We start from the raw sequence: 11,296 nt of genomic DNA on the forward strand, positions 1-11,296 counted from the left end.
TCAGAGCAAGATCTGGATTTCCATACATTTCGTTGCTTACTAAATGTGTGGGTTGGAAACTGTATTTTTTTTTCTTGTTCCCACATTTGTAAAGTGCAAATATTAATTGAAACATATTCATAGAATTGTGATGGTTAAATAAAGCACTGCAGGTCAAATGCTTAATATTTTGATTGGGACAGAATAAAAATGCCCAATCAATGTTTGGGGTTATTATTTCTGCAGGGAAAGACAAGGGGCTGGAATCCTGTGAGATAGATCCTTCCAGCCTTTCTCAGAGAAGGAGCAGCCCCAGTCTCTTGACTTTGTGACAATGAGACTTGATTTATGGTGATATTTGAAACTTCCTTTGGGGTGTGTGTGTGTGTGTGTGTGTGTGTGTGTTTTCCTTTCCATATGGGGCTTCTCATCATCTCATTACAATTCTGGCACCTTCCTGTCTGAATATGGAGCAGAAAATACTTTAAGTGCAATTTTCTCTGAGAAGAGAGAGAAAGAGGGAGACAGGAAGAGAAGAGGTGTCTGAAACCGCTAAGGATCTGGAAGCAGGTTTATGTTAACTCGTATCTTTTCTTCAAGGATGGTCAAGTATTTCTGATTGCCCTTTGCCTTTCTATACTTGTGTGTCTGTTGGGGTTATGGATGGGAAGTCAGTAAATGAGAAACAGTAAACAGGAAGTTTTCCAAAAGATACTAGGATTATTAATTCCAGTGTGAAAAACGGAAGTTAAATAATATAAGGAAGGGGGGCTCTTCGTTGCCATTCAGAAAACTCATCTAGCTACAGTGGGGCATGATAATCCAGTCAGAAATACTGTTCTTCTGAATGTTGCAGTTTTATGTAAATGGATATAAGGGAGAAGGAATAGGATCAGACTATGGACTTGAATATTGCCACACACACACACACACACACACACACACACAAAATGGATTGGGTTGGGGGTGGTCAGAAAGAGGAGGGGAGAGGAAAGGGGGTTGAAATACAAAACAAAACAAAGCTGAAACACCCAGGAGAGTCCCAACCTCTTAGCTGTAATAAGTCAGCTTTTGTTAGCTTGGCTTTTGAGTATTAAGCACTCAGTTCATCTCCATTGATTTGTAATGAGGCTGGGAGGCTCACAAAGCCTTAATCAAGCCAGGATCCCTTTAAAATGAACTCTTCTGCGAAGAGAGCTGGCAGATAGCATCTGTGGAGGAGCGGTGTTGGAGAGAGCTCACTCTCTCCATTGTGAGGCTTACACTGGGCAAGAGAATGGGGTAGGGGCTTCATTAGTCTGATAAAAACAGACAGGCCAACTTTTCATTAGAGGAATGCACAAATCCACTTTACTTGGCTTTCCTCCTTTACATTATAAAAGCATTATCAGGCCCAAGCTTATGGGACTCATTATTCCATACAAACACCAGGCTTGGAGGTGGGGAAGTGCAGTGTGTGCTGAGCCATCCATCCTGGAGTGGGATTGAGGACCTCTGCTAGCTTTGCAAAGCGAAAACACTGCATTAACCACAGGCAAAGCTTCCCATCCCCATGAAATTAAGATCTACAAGATAATCTCCTATTTTCTTTTTCTACTGCCAAACAAGAGAAAGCAATAGAACTTTGGACCTTTTGCAATAAGGAGCAATGTCTTCTAAAGTTTATGCATCGGGATTCTGGGTTATAGAGAAATTCTACTGCTGATGCCTCCCATGGTCTCTGCTCTACTAAAATGATTTTAAGTAACTTAAATAACTCAGACTGCTGTTGTTATTTTTTTTTCTTGCATTCTGTCTCATTGTGACATCATGAATGATATTTATAAATTTTTATAGTAGATTTAAATTAAAATTTTGATGTGGAGGCATCAATATTGAGGCTTGGATCAAGATTCTTAATTTAACTTTTGCAGCACTTTTTCAGCCTTGGCCTTTGCCTTCTGCTACCTTAACTCTGTCTTACTTTTTATACTTTCAACTCTTTACCATCCACTAACCTGAAGAATTTACACCTAAATTCTAAAATACGATCTCGTCAGCAAGTTAAAATTCCTGAGTCTGTTTTCCCCACTCTTCTTTATATATAAGGATATATAATCTTTAAAACTGCATTTTGTCAAGTAACCGCATTTTTTATTATATACCATTACTGTTTGATATTATGTTTAGACCAATAATAATAATAATAATGAGTAATACATGCATCAACAATATAATATGTCCCAAGTTCTGCAAGATAAGTTTATTCAAAATAAAAAATACTTCAACTACCTTCATACTTGCAAAAATAAAAGTACTTTTTTATTTGCTTTTTAAAAGTTCTTTGGAAACTTTCAAAGATACCTGATTCAGCCATGGAAAATACAAATCTTGGCTGTATTCTGGCTCCAAATTAAACAAAGAACTTCCTCTCTAAACTAAAAAAAAAAAAAACAAAAAAAACAAAACAAAACAGGGGCCAGGCATAGTGGATCACACCTGTAATCCAAGCACTTTGGAGGCCAAGGCAGGCGGGATCACTTGAGGTCAGGAGTTCAAGACCAGCCTGACCAACATGGTGAAACCCTGTCTTAAAAAAGAAAAAAAAAATAGGTTGGACCTGGAGGATGCTGGCATCAACACAGAGAACCAGGGATTCATTGTATTCCCTGCCACACATGAGGCAAAAGCCTGACTTGGCCTGGGACTTCCTGATCTCATTGTCCATTTATCTATGTACTTTTGACCAATCACTCAGTACTGATGAAGTCTACCCAAAATGGCAAGGCCCTGGACATGCTTTTGTGGATTTTAGTTTTGCCACAGAACTGGGCATGAGCATTTCACCTGACATGTTAGAAGCAATGCTCTTTATCTGGTGCCCGAGGACCTGACCTACATGGACTGGAGCTTCACACAGTGTCCTGTGCTGGAGTCATGTAATCAACTCCTGTTGGCATCAGTCCCAATATTGATGATCGTGATGAAGCTAGCGAAGCAACTTGATCCATTCTTCTCTTTCCTTTTGTATATTTAACTTCTGACTCAAAGATGACAGAGGCTAAGGAACCAAAATCTCATCTGTTTCTACTGGAGATAAGGTGATTCAGCACCTTGAGGTACAAGCATCCAATAGGTAACTCTTTGACTTAAGGTGTTTCCCTGGAGTAGACACTGAGATTAGTCAGGTCCAGAAATAGCAAATGTGAGGGACTCTCCTGACTGACATGACAAGAAAGGAAATAGACATTATGCTTTTCTTCAGGAGGATCTGAGTTCACTAGGAAAAGGCCTAATTTTACTTCTAAGACTGCATAATTTGGGGCACTGCCAGGTATATATAAATAATAGCATGGCTGATGAAAGAATTCAACTATTTTTCTAGCTTGTGTAAATATCTGTGAAAGCGTATTAGTTTCTGCTCTCTGAATCTTTACTGAGACAAGGGTTGCCAATGTTTATATCCAAAGAAGAGAATCAAACCCTGATCATTTCTTTAACTTTTTCATAGCTGGGATTGCCATACATTCTGATTGCAAATACAGAGACGTTATTCAAGCGTAAACCTGTCCTGAATCAGTGGGAATTTAGGGAGTTTGTTTCATCTGCTTGAGACCACACCATGGCACAAATCTACCTGAGACAATCTATTTGATCTGAATGTTAATTTTCTTCTTTCATTCAATTAAGAGTTAAATTCTTTCTCTTTTATATAACCAGCACTAAAAGGCCTGAGTTACTTTGTTCCTTTTAGTGATAAATCTAACTGGGTCTCAGTCCTGAAAACAACCTCTGGTTTGGCACTTATCCCAAGAGAGATGGAGTGTGGTGTGGAGGTCAAGCAAAGGGTGATAAATTGAGGAATTATGGATCATACCTTCAGCTCTGTTACTTTAATTGCTTTTAGCATCATCATGAAGGGAGACATATCCAGCAGTGGTCAAGTACTTAACCAAATAAAGCAAGAACTGAGGGCGTGAGAAACAGGAAAACACAAGCTCTACTGTGGGATTTTCTGAGGTCAAATGATGTGTAACTCTAGGGTTTTCAAATATAAGCAGTGGCATAAGTAAAAGTCGTCATGGAGAGATCAAGCCTCTCAAACAGCACTGATTCTAATACAGGATATGAATGGGCAACAGTGAGGGGGAGCTGCCTGGGTGAAGGGGCAGCTGTGTGGGTGAAGGGGGAGCTGTGTGGGTGAATGGGTGGTCTCCATGACTGCTTTGGATTCCAGTGTGGGGTTGGCAAAGCAGGAAGACGACCCGCAGGGCAGTACAGAATTGGCCAACAAGTTCGATGGTTCTGCAAGGGCCTCCCAGTTTGGACAATGAAACTCAGGGAACACGGACATTGGCCACGGTGGAATTGCATGGTAAAATTGCATCAAGGGATGCAATGAGGAAAGGTTCTGACTCTTCAAGAATCTTCACACCATGTCTTGTTCCCGAATGCTGTGAACTCTGGTGAAAAGACAAGAAAATAGCGAGGAGGAGAACACAATAAACTAATTATGTCGTTAAACAAAATTCAGTTTTAAATAAAAATAAATTTATATAAATTGGTAAATTTTAATTTTCTACCACCAGCAGAAAGTTATATATCTGTACACCTGAACCTTGTGACTGTAAGAATTCCTATAAATGTTAAGAAAGAAAGAACAATAGTAAAGTATGAATTGAAAAGGATTATCAGAAAGAGCAGGGTTTCTTAGGACTTTGTTGAGAGATTTTCAGTTAATTGGTAGAAACAGAAGGTACGTTGAGGAATGAATGAGAAATGAGGACCTGGAGAGAGTGACTGCGGCTGATCCAAGATCAGAGATGGAGAGAAAAGAAATGAGGCCGGAAAATAAATACAACAGGGCCTGGGGTCAAGCAGTGAATAGGGGTGACTGGAACATGCTGTGGTTTGAATGTGGCCCCACCAAAATTCAAGTGTTGCCAACAGGATAGTAATAAGAGGTGGAGCCATTAGGAGGTGATTAGACCATTAGGGCTCCACCCTTGTGAATGAGTACTTGTTTAAAAAAGGCTGCATGCAGTGTTAATCTGCTTGTCCTTCCACCCTCCTTTCACCATTTCAGGACACAGTGTTCCTCTCTTTTGGAGGCTACAGCAACAAGGTGCCATAATGGAAACAAAGAGCATCCCTCACCAGGCAGTGAACCTGCCAGGGTCTTAATCTTGCATTTCTCAGCCCCCAGAGCTCTGAGAAAAGAAATTTCTGTTCTTTATAAAGTATCCAGTCTCAGGTATTTTGTTATAGTAGTACAAATGAACTAAGACAGAATGCTCGTAGGTTAAAGACAAATCCAACAAAGAAATAAAAGAAGCCACAGGAAAAATAGAATATATCTTGAAAGAGGAGGGAAGTAGAGGATAAAGTGATAGGTAGATTGGTTATTTTAAATAGGAAGAGATCTGCTTTATCTTCTCAGACAGGAAGAAAATAGGTAAAATGATTATACTACACTTTATATAAAGGGCAATGAGAAATTGAGAGAGGTAGTGGTTGGTCACATTTCCAGCATGGAAAACCTGCAGTATCTCAACTAGACACTGCTGCTTGGTTAACTCGCTCCTTCTAGTGAATACTTTCAACTGTCCTCTCACTTCTAGCATCTGAGATTGTTATATTTTATAAAAAGTCACTGAAACCTCTCTTATGAATGTTTTACCCTCTGTCTGAATCTCCTTTCTCTTTCTCGTTCTCCGTTGCCCTTCTGTAGATCCATACCTGGTCTCCACTGCTCTGCATTCAGTCTTTAGATTGGTTGCCTGCCATGTTTCTAACTGGGAAATTTCCTGATACGTAACCTGCAATATTACTCCACTGTTATTATAATAAAGCTAGTGTATAAGATACACCGTCCTGTGTGCTTTAAGTTTCTAGCCTACCCACCCTGAGAATCAGGTATCGGAAACGTAGAGGCAGAAGATAAACCTTCTCTTATTGATTTTTAAAAACATATTGTATGATCTTCTTTTCCTTTATCGTCCTTTCTTCAATTCCTTTCATTTTAGCATAATGAAAGTTCCTACTACTGATGGCTGATCACCTTGGAACCCTGTTGGGCATACAAAACCTTTAGAAAATGATTTTTTAAAATAAGGAATCTGAGGTTGAACCTATGGCACTCTGTTTTTCCCTTGGAACTCAGGATATGTACCTATTTACTCCTCTTCTTCTGGCAGGTTCTCCAAATAAAGAGAACTGAATCAATACAAAAAGAGAGCCGTATCCATAGTTCGACAATGGTTTTCAAAATGGTGATGGAGAAATGGCTTCCTTTTGATAGCATTGAAACTCTGGATTCTAATAACTTTTAATTTCATGGCAAGAGAAAAAGCTTGGTTTGTATCACAGCTTAAGGTCTATGAGAGATTCAGAGGATGTTTGTTGGTTGTGCATCAAAGAATAAGGTGAATACTTGGGATAACAGTTTTCTCACCTAAACAATTTAGGGCTTCAGTAATAACACTGAGATCTTAAGTAATTGCTTCATTAATTTATGTACAACCAGTGTGAAACCTCTTGGTATGTGAGCTTTTGTAAAAATCGAATACATTTAATAGGAAAGAATGTCCTTTTTAATAATGAGAAGAAAATAATATTTATATAGCTGTTCCATAGATAGAATTTTGGAGTTAAACTGAGCTAACTTCCAACTCAGCAACTCACCAGCTGTGTGAACAGAAGTAAGTTATTCAATCTCCATGAGCTTCAATTTCTTTGGTCACCAAATGAAAATGATCATATTTAAGTTTGTCATGTCTGTCTCAGAAAGGGCTATGATCAGGATCCTGAATTCCTAAATCTTGTTTTATCGTCAATAGGATATTATTCCAGTCTAATTATATTATTTATGGCTGATTGGTGCTTTGCTTCAAATCCGTATATGACTAAGCTGAAATTCTGTTTCATAGCTCCTCTAATATCCAGCTTGTGCCGTGCCTCCTCTCCCTGTGCTCCATCCTGGCCTTACAGGGACTTCCAAGAGTGAGGGCAGTTCTAATTAGGAGGCTCCTCTGTACCTACGTCACCAAGTCTGCAGTAGAAGAATGAAGAGAAAAATAAATAGAAAGTGTTTCCACCAACTCAATTCCACTTGTAATCCCTTGTTCCTTCAACTATGATTTCTTTATCTCATATTCCAGCTCCTGTGCTTATTTAATGGGAGATGTGTAAAACACAAGAGACTGGAACTCAGTAAGCACTCAAATCAACAGTGGCGATTTTTATGTCATTGCAATTAATATTCAATAATTTGGTCATTATTAATGGGAGCTACAATAAATAGGGCTTTCTTGAAAAAAACTCAATATCCCAGACCACAGGTATATCTCTTACTAGAGAAGGAGCTTGGAAGTCCCACCTGGCTTTGGTTAAACTGTCATTGATCTTCCAAACAATACGAATGAAGGATCTGAGTGTTACTAGAACTAGACAGTTTGAGAGGACTCTGTGCGAAGCAGCCTCCCTCTCCCCTGGATACATATAGAAAGGAGAGTCTTGGGAGCCTTGAGGCTGAACATCTCTTAGTTTGTGCATAGTTTTCACCCCAGATTGATACTGACCTGGATCTATAGGCCACTGTTTCTTCTCTGAGGTTAACATTTAGTAGGAAGTGGAAAATAGAGGTGTGGACAGTACAGTAATTTGTGCCAGAGTCAGAGCTCCAAGTGCTAGTCAATTAGCAGGTCACTACCAAGCCCGTAGTGTATGCCATTTGCTGGTGCAATGCCCCTGACTCAGAAGAAACACTCACCTTCCTGGAGACAGGATATGTGGCTGGCAGCATTCTCACTGACCTTCCACTGTCATTTACTTAAGGTCCATGGGGGTGCCCTCCCCTGACATTGGGACAGAGAGCTTTGAACTTGCAGTACATCCTGTGAGCAACAAGTACCAGTTGCTGCCAGGGAAACCCAGCAGGATTCAATGCCACCACCGAGGACACTCATTCCAAGCTGCCTGGCTCCATCTCAGCCCAAGCATAGATCAGCTAAGGAACCTGAGCTCGCTGTCTACAAAAACAGAGAAGTCTGGGTTGGTGCAGACAGCAGTTGTGCCAGGGGGCTGCACTGAGGTCCCTACCTGGGAAAGGGGCCAGGAGGATGATACTTGGAATTTAAGTTTGTCGATCACGCATCCTGTAATAAATCAACCTGTGAGTGAAGCCAGGCAGCTTCCAAGTCCTTTCACTGAATAACGTAATAAATACATCACTGGACCACGAAATGGCCTCTAGGTGGCTTTAGAATGCTTAATTATTGATTAATCTTTATTAATGAATGAATTTAAACACTACTCCTGCTAAACAGGAATATGAAAACCAGTGTTTCATGACAGTGGAGAGTGATTCCACAGTAGGAAAACTGCCCTGGGCACAGACCACTGCCCAGGAGTGGTCAGCCACACTTTGCTCCTGAAATGTTGCCACTAGGGTTGATAATGCCTATGAGTATCACTGCAGTTCCAAGATGGGATGGAAAATAAGGTAATTGATAAAATAACAGCAAAGGAGGAAGGAGAGAGATAAGTTGAAAGCATGGGACATGATGGGGAAAACAGGTATGCCGTTCAACTTTTGCTGGGAATTGAGATTTTGCCGAAAATGACAGGGAAAATAGATATGCAGTTCAACATTTGCTAGGAATGGAAGTTTTGCTGAATGAAAAAGTATCCTGCCTTTCAGGGATTCACAGTTTAATAGGAGAAAGGGAAAATTTCAACGTATTCTCTAATATATGTATGAACAAAATTGCCTGGAAAATTCTGAAAATACAAGATTAGGATCGGAGAACACTGAAGCAATCGTTTAAATCTAGCACGTACATCGTGAAGTTCCAAGAGGCTTTGAGATACAATAGTAGTAATAGTAAACAATAATAAATGTCTTCCTTCAATGAGGGTGGAGAAATAAGTAAATCACTCACCAATTTAATCACATCCTTTTTTCTAGGGCTGTGCAGGTAGCCCAGATTTTCCTTAAAGACAAGCACAGCAGATAAATGCTGGCTTTATCACTTCCTGTCTGTTGGGCTCCCTGCAAGTTCCTTCACCTTTAGAGACTTTAGTTTTCTTGTCTGTTTATTGAAGATAATGATACCCCCTTTGTGGGGTTGTTAGTAAAAATTAGAAATGACTGTGTGTAAAGTGCAGAGAGTTCTGACACATAGAGTAAGTAGTCTAAGAGTCATTTATAAATAGTGGTAATTTGTTATCATTCTATTTGGCAGTGTAAAATGTAATCCTTTCATTACGTGACATCATGCTCAAAAACCTTTGATATTCATTGATGAATGTAGTAAAGAAACTATTACACCAGGAAAACAAAGGAATTTTCACCTTTAGAGAAACACAAACTCGCAGCTTGCTCAAGAGCAGGGATCCTGTCCCCAGCTGGTATGGGCTTGAATTCAACCACTGCCATTTTCTAGTTGTGTGACCTTGGGCAAATTACTTAACCTTTCTGGCCTTACTTTTCTTATCCATTGGATGTGGAATAATGATAACACCTACCTCAGGGCTTTCGTGGGAATTAAGTGTTTTATAGTGGTAAAGCACTTAGCACAGTGCCTGGGATTTAAGTTAAAATAATTATTTATAATATTGTTATTAGGGATCACAACTAAGTCCTATCAAGGAAAAATATTCTACTGCCTGATTAAAAAACAATCTCCTCTTCTGTGGTCCGACTACCCCTACCTTTTCCTTACTCAGAACCACTCCCCACCACACATGCAAACACTTTGTCATGTTGAGTTGACCTTGAGAGCATCTAGAGGGACTTTTCTTTTTGTTTTGTTTTGTTTTCTGAGATGGAGTTTCGCTCTTGTTACCCAGGCTGGAGTGCAATGGCACGATCTTGGCTCACTGCAACCTCCGCCTCCTGGGTTCAAGCAATTCTCCTGCCTCAGCCTCCCGAGCAGCTGGGACTACAGGTGCGCGCCACCATGCCCAGCTAATTTTTGTATTTTTAGTAGAGACAGGGTTTCACCATGTTGACCAGGATGGTCTCGATCTCTGGACCTCGCGATCCACCCACCTCAGCCTCCTAAAGTGCTGTAATTATAGGCGTGAACCACCGTGCCCAGCCTGGAGGGACTTTTCTTATCCTCCAAGCTGCAATAGTCTAGGAGGACCCTAATCTGAGAATCTCAGCAGGACTTAACATTTGTGTGCATTTTTTTCATTGTGAAAGCCGAAGTACAATGAACCACTCTAGTACATGTTGTCAAAAGGCTTATGTTCTTCTTGGTAGAACTCACGAAATGAATAAGATGGCTTTCCTATCCCTAAGAAGTTTACTGTTTGGAAGGAGACATAATGCCTCTATAAGTAACTCAAATATAAGACTTACTGTCTTAAAAGCTAGAAAACCAGTATAAACAAAGAGCAGAGGGAACTTGAAGGGGAGAGAGAGAGTTCACATCTGGGTTGGATACGGTGATCTTTCAAGGAGGAAGTGGCATCTGAATGATGTTTGAATTTCAATAAAGCAAGAGGGTGAGCAAGGTTATTCGAAACTGAAGAAACTGTGTATGTAAGCATAAAAGCATAAAAATATAGAGAATATTCTAGAACCTACATGATTTGTTAACAGTGATTTCTATAAGTATGCATGTTGTTTAATTTTATAGTTTCCTTGCTCGTTTAAATTTGAGTCACAATTTCAGTTCCTGGGACACACACGTGTTCCATATTAGAAAAGGCCCTTTTCAGTTCACAGGAGGTAAGGAGGAGACAGCGACATCTTTCCCCTTTGTACCTTCATGTTGTTTGCTATGGAAAGCCATTTTTGTAGAAGATAATGTAGGCTAGAGTCAGGGGCTGGAACTTGAAAACGCTCTAAGAAATGCGGAGAAAGAATTTCCTTAGTATGTCACCTCGGTTCATTTTCATGTAATCTAGAATGCGTATGATTCAAATAGAGAAATAAAGAGACAAAAGAGAAGGACAGAGGGAGAGAGAAGGAGGAAGGGAAGAGAAGGAAGGAAGGGAGGGAGGGAGGGAGGGAGGGAGGAAGTACACAAAACAAAGCCAAAAGATGAAAAGAAAGAAACAAACAAAATAATCCCAGTCCTGTGAAACGTTTCCTCTGACTCCACGGCAAGGCTGGAAAAGCAGCTAATGACAATTTGTTGAGGGGCAGGCAGAATGGGCCAGGACAGTTGTATTTTCTAGGTCTTAGGTGAGCTCCCCAACAAATCACCAAAATGTAGTGGCTCCCATTTCCCCACCTCCCCACCTTGTGTACCATTGAATGCCCAGGGGAAAAGAAAGAAATATCCAGGTAGAGTTCAAACCAGAAAAAAAAATAAAATGGAAG

At 40.1% G+C, this 11,296-nt stretch overlaps 2 long non-coding RNA genes across 5 annotated transcripts in view; one reads left to right on the forward strand and one right to left on the reverse strand.

The window, feature by feature from the left end:
* LOC141582265 (uncharacterized) overlaps nt 1-11,296 on the forward strand; it is a 329,329-nt gene that overhangs the window by 169,004 nt on the left and 149,029 nt on the right. The gene's annotated exons all lie outside the window — the stretch shown is intronic.
* The window catches only part of LOC141582264 (uncharacterized), a 432,453-nt gene continuing 423,653 nt past the window's right edge, over nt 2,497-11,296 (reverse strand). The window contains exon 5 of the long non-coding RNA XR_012515085.1: nt 2,497-4,421. This is a non-coding gene — a long non-coding RNA (uncharacterized LOC141582264). The remainder of the gene's footprint in view (nt 4,422-11,296) is intronic.

This window comes from Saimiri boliviensis, chromosome 19, assembly GCF_048565385.1.
Source record: "Saimiri boliviensis isolate mSaiBol1 chromosome 19, mSaiBol1.pri, whole genome shotgun sequence".
In the NCBI taxonomy this organism is placed as follows: Eukaryota; Metazoa; Chordata; class Mammalia; order Primates; family Cebidae; genus Saimiri; species Saimiri boliviensis.